Genomic DNA, 6000 nt, shown 5'->3' with positions numbered 1-6000 from the left:
TATGATCGAGTTCACTTTGAAATTTGAGAAGGAGAAACTAAATTCCAATGTGTCGGTATTTCAGTGGAATAAAGGAAATTACAATGGCATGAGAGAGGAACTGACTGAGGTTGACTGGAAAGAGGCACTAGCAGGAAGAACAGCAGAGCAGCAGTGGCTGGAGTTTCTGCAAAAAATGAAGGAAGTGCAAGACAGATATATTCCAAATAAGAAGAAATTTTTGAATGCAGTATATGTGTATTTGGATTTTCAGAAGGCCTCTGACAAGGTGCCGCACATGAGGCTGCTTAGCAAGATAAGATCCCATGGAATTACAGGGGGATTGCTAGCATGGGTGGAGCATTGGCTGATTGGTAGAAAACAGAAAGTGGGAATAAAGGGATCCTATTCTGGCTGGTTGCCGATTACCAGTGGAGTTCCACTGGAGTCGGTGTTGGGACTGCTGCTTTTTATGATGTACGTGTAATGGCTTCTTTGTAATGTTTCACTGCTAAGGCTAATGTAATGGCTTCTCTGTAATGTTCACGGCTGAGGTAATGGTTTCTCTGTAGCAGCAATGTTTGGGTTATGGCTGGAGATAAGAGGACTGTAGCACACTATCCCCGTTATATGCGTCTTCAGACAATGCGGATTCACAGTTATGTGAGGAACCTATTTTTTTTTAGATTTTTTTTAGATTATGAGAACGCTCAGTCCTCTTTTATTGTCATTTAGAAATGCATACATACATTAAGAAATGATACAATGTTTCTCCGGAGTGATATCATACTTCTCCAACTTCTCCTTATATGCGTCCAAAACTCACAGTTATGTGAGGAGCAGTGCTTTCCCGCCAATACAAGTCACGTGCGCATGCCTCACAGTCTCATGGTTGGGACGAGAAGCACCGCTTTCCCACCAATACAAGTCATGTGCGCACGCCTCACAGTCTCACTCCTGCCAGTCTCACATTGGTTTTGGCAACATGTGGATGTGCGATCTTGCATTCTTAAACTTTTGTTGTTTTTACCTACGGTGCAGTGATTTTGTGCTTGAAATATTTAACTATGCCTCCTAAGCGTCTGATGTCAAGGCCTGGGCCATCAGCCAAGCGGCAGAGAACTGCTTTAAGACTTGAAAAAAAGTTGAAAATTATAAACAGGACGGTGTCAGGTGAAGGTAACACAGCTCTGGGACGCTACCCTGTGCAGTTGCGGGCTATGATTACTGAGTTAGGCATCACGCCAAAGCAGGTGTTAATGCAGACAAGACCGGGCTTTTTTGGAAGCGTATGCTGAAACACGCACACATAAGTAAGGATGAAAAAACTGCATCAGGTTTCAAGGCAGCAAAGGATAGACTGACTTTTCTTATGTGTTCCAATGTCGAAGGAGACTGTAATATGAAGCCTCTCTTAGTTTATCATTCACTAAACCCCCGTGCTATTAAGGGTTTGAGTAAGAATATGTTTCCTGTCCACTGGGCAGCTAACGTGAAAGCATGGGTCACTGGTCAAGTCTTTGAAGATTGGTTTGCTAATCATTTTGCTGTTGAGACTGAACGCTACTGTCGGGAACAGAATCTTGCCGTTAAAGTTCTTTTGTTGCTTGACAATGCGCCAGCCCATCCTAAACATTTGGACAGCATTCATCCTAACATAACAGTGCGTTTCCTGACACCTAACACAGCATCGCTGATTCAACTGCTCGACCAAGGTGTGATATCCACATTCAAGGCGTATTTTTTTACGGCAAACTATCTCTCAGATGCCGCAAACAACAGACGATTTTGAAAATCCCGGGAGTTTACCTTCTTCCCTACAAGCAAAGTTATGCTGTAAAACAAAATGCTGCCAAGCAAACAACCCTCACCACTTTCTTCAAACCGGTGTCATCTCCTGCTGCCAGCAGTACTGAGAGTTCTCTGAGTCTTCCTTCACCCCTTGCTGTCCTTGATGATCCTGACGACACACAACCATCCACCTCATCCATGTAAAGCTGCCTGACACCACAACAACCACTCATCTCCCAGAGCGAACACACCTGCCACTGTTGGTGAGTACTGTACACCCTAGTATATTAACTTTCTATGATTTATTACGTTGAATATTATCTTAAATTGATCAAATATAATACGAATGTTGCCTTGTGGTACTGCTTTTGTGTCATATTGGTATGAAAACGTGAAAAAATTACATTTATTTAGGAAGCATATTTATAAAACATATTTTCAGAACGCATCCCTATTTTCACCATTGTGAGGAGGCTTATGGGGGCCTGCAAGGAGAAGGCTGGCGAGAATTTCCTGGGGACATTGTCCATGCACCCTGTATTTTGAGCTGCTTTTGAGGAAGTGCGTGGCAGCTTTGGGCCGGATACCGAATTTAAATGAGGGACTTTGTGGTTCACCCAGTTGAAGCCAATGGTGGTACAGCCTGGGGAAGTAGTGAGAGTGATGGGGACCCCCAAATTTCCCGGAGTGCCTGAGGGCAAAGCCCTTTTAGTGGACGCTCCAGAAGACCACGAGGGGAAGTTGGGATTTCCTGCTGGGCTACTGGTGAGGCCCGAATTGCAGAAGCTGTCGGTTGTACAGGCGAGCAGGGTGACAGTGATCGTCAGGAACACTACGAAGAGGGAGATCACCTTCAAGCGGGGGATGCCCCTGGTGCATTTGTTCCGGGTAGCGGTAATGTCTAGTGCCCCCGTGAGGCATGCCGGGGAGAAACTATTGGAAAAGGGGGAAAAGTTGACCGCTGAGTCATTCAACTTTGGGGACTCCCCGCTGCTGCCGGGTTGGAAAAGGAGGCTGGTAGAGAAGATGTTGAAGTTGGAAGGTGCCTTTTCCATTGGTGAGTTTGATGTGAGTTGTTGCAAGAGCACTCGTCACACTATCCGTGTGACCGAGGACACCCTGTTTAGAGAGGGGTCGCGGCGACTGGCCCCTGCAGACGTGGAAGATGTGCAGCAACATTTGTGTAAGTTGAAGGAAGCTGGGATCATCACTGAGTCCTGAAACCCCTATGCATCCCCAATAATAGTGGCCCAGAAGAAGAACGGGAAGGTAGGCACATGTGTGGACTATCATCATCACCATCAGGTACCATGCTCAGTTTGAGCTTTGACTGCCATGGCCCACACACTCCTGTTTCGGGTCAAGTGGATCAATTCATTGGTATTCATTTCCAGTTCTCTGGCTGCTGTCTTCATCATCATTTGTCTTTGCCTTCCTCTTGCTTTCTTCCCTTCAATCTTTCCCATAATTACCATGCATTCTAACTTCTCTTTCCTAATCACATGTCCAATGAACTCACATTGCCTTTTCATGATCTCATACATTATTTCTCTTTTTGTGCTTGCTCTGTTCATGACATCCTCGTTAGATATTTGTTTCGTCCATGATATTCTTTGCATCCTCCTAAAAAACAACATCTCTGCTGCTTCAATTCATTTCCTCATGTTACTAGATATTGTCCAACATTCTGAGCTATATAACATAACTGGATAAACGTAACATTTCAGTGCTCTGAAGCGGGTTGTTATGCCTAGTGTTGGTCAGTATACTCTTCATTCTCTTATGTGTCTTTTGCTATCCCTATTCTTCTTTTGATGTCCATGTCGCATCTGCCATCTGATGTCACCCAGCTTTCTAAGTAGCAAAAGCTCTGTACTTGTTTTATGTCTTCCCCGTTTATTCTCAGCCCGCAGATAGGATTCTCCTTCTTTTTGGATATCACCATACATTCTGTCTTTTCGAAATTGATAGATAGACTCATTTTTGCACTTGGTATTATTCCAGTCTCATAAATGTCATTGATTAAATCAGTAAGTTTTTCAATTCCATAATCTTCAAGGGCGATAATTTGTTCTATTACTAATTCATAAGGACCTGCTGCCTTTCCTTTCTTCATCTTATTTATTGCATTACGAACTTCAGATTTTAAAATTCTTGGACCTTCAATGTTCTTCTTAATTTCTGGTTTTTCACCTCGATCCTCTTCAAACAATTCCTGAATGCACTCAGTCCATCTGTTCATAATCTCATCTTTTTCCATAGTACCTACCGTTCTTTGCTTTCAAACATCCACCTGAAGAACAAAGGAGCTTTTTACCAGTGATATTCTTGATTTGTTGGTGTAACCTTTTTGGATCAGTGTTTGGGATCCTTACTAATTGCTCACATTCCTGGTTTTTAGATTATGAAGACACGTAGTCCTCTTTTATTGTCATTTAGTCATGCATGCATTAAGAAATGATACATTATTTCCTCTGGTGTGATATCACAAAACACAGGGCAGACCAAGACTGAAAAAACTGACAAAACCACATAATTATAACATATAGTTACAAACAGTGTAACAATACCATAACTTGATGAAGAAGTCCATGAGCACAGTAAAGTTCAAAGTTTCTCAAATGTCCCACATCTCAAGCAGACGGGAGAAGGAAGAAAAACTCTCCCTGCCATGCTGACCACAATCCGACTCTGAGTCATCCGAAAACTTCGAGCTCTGATCAGCTCTCTGACACCGAGTACTCAGCGCCATCTCTGTCCGAACGATTCGACCTCCTTCTCGGTTGCCGAAAGCAAGCAAGGCCGGGGATTTTGAGGCCTACCCTCCGAAAGATTCCCAACCACACAGTAACGACAGCAGCGGACGAGTGTTTCAGAAATTTCTCCAGATGTTCCTCTGTGCTTTCACGTCCATTCTCCATCAAATCAGAATTGTCCACGGCCCCTATTTAACAGATACGATATCATTTTTCACCGGAGAGCTGTGCATACGCAGCATGCTGCCATCTTCTCCTCCATTCTTCTTTGGCTTTTTGACATAAGCTTTTAACTTTTTTATCTAAGGATATATATCCTATATATTCTATAGGATTTGCTTTCTTCCGTCTCCTTTCTTCCATTAGATTTTTGATTTCATCTGTCATCCATTTATTCTTTGTGCTTTTTTCTTTTTTAGGAATCACTGACTTTGCTGATTCTACCAAGGCATCCTTTAGAGAGTTAAACTTCATTTCTACATGATTGCTATCATCTTCAACAGATTCTATTTCTAGACTTTGAAATCTATTCCTTACTTCAATTGTAAATTTTTGTCTTACGTTTTCTTCTTTAATTAATTGCGAGTAGTCAAGTGATATTTGAAGGTCCCCAATCAGAGTCTCATAACTGGTTGCAGTTAGAGTCATACCCAGGACTCGTGTGGACTATAGGACTCTGTACAGGCGCACTGTCCCTGACCAGTATATAGTCCCAAGGGTCGAAGACGCGCTGGCCTGTCTGAGTGGTGTGAAGTGGTTTAGTGTGCTGGACTTGAGGAGTGGATATTACCAGATCCCAATGAGTGAGGCCCACAAAGAGAAGACGGCATTTATATGTCCCCCGGGATTCTTCCAGTTCGAAAGGATGCCCCAGGGCATATCAGAGCCCCTGCAACCTTCCAGCGGCTCATGGAGAAGACAGTGGGGGATATGAACTTGCTTGAGGTGTTGGTGTACTTGGATGACCTCATAGTATTTGGATCCACCTTGGAAGAACACGAAGCTAAGCTACTGAAGGTGCTCGGCCGCCTGAAAGCTGAAGGGTTAAAACTTTCCTGGACAAGTGCCAGTTCTACAAAACATCTGTTAGCTAAGTCGGACGCATAATCTCACAGTATGGAGTAGCTACAGACCTGGCTAAGATAGAAGCGGTGACCACTTGGCCAAGGCCCCAGACTGTGAGTGCTCTGCGCTCGTTCCTTGGGTTCTGTGATTATTATCGGAGATTCATGACAGGCTATGCCAAAGTGAGTCACACCTTGAATCATGGGGAAGAAAGGGAGGGGGAGAAAAGGACAGGAGGGTGGAGAATATCTAAACCCGTTGGAGCCCTTTGCACAGAGGTGGGATGTAAAATGTGAGAAGGCTTTTCAGTCGCTGAAGGAGTTGCTGACCCAGGCGCGAGTGCTGGCTTTTGCAGACCCCCGATTGCCGTAGGTACTGCACACAGATGCCAGCCGAGAGGGTTTAGGGA

General features: G+C 44.0%; 1 protein-coding gene across 1 annotated transcript in view; it reads left to right on the top strand.

Annotated features, from left to right (window-relative positions):
* Window positions 1-1498: 1498 nt before the first annotated feature.
* Window positions 1499-6000, top strand: part of gdpd5b (glycerophosphodiester phosphodiesterase domain containing 5b) — a 369021-nt gene continuing 364519 nt past the window's right edge. The window contains exon 1 of the mRNA XM_072262580.1: window positions 1499-2033. The gene's annotated coding sequence lies outside the window, so the exon portion shown is untranslated. The remainder of the gene's footprint in view (window positions 2034-6000) is intronic.

This window comes from Mobula birostris, chromosome 7 (genome assembly GCF_030028105.1).
Source record: "Mobula birostris isolate sMobBir1 chromosome 7, sMobBir1.hap1, whole genome shotgun sequence".
Classification (NCBI taxonomy): domain Eukaryota; kingdom Metazoa; phylum Chordata; class Chondrichthyes; order Myliobatiformes; family Myliobatidae; genus Mobula; species Mobula birostris.
Note: the sequence above shows the minus strand (reverse complement) of the source record. Positions and strands in the feature narration are given on the sequence as shown.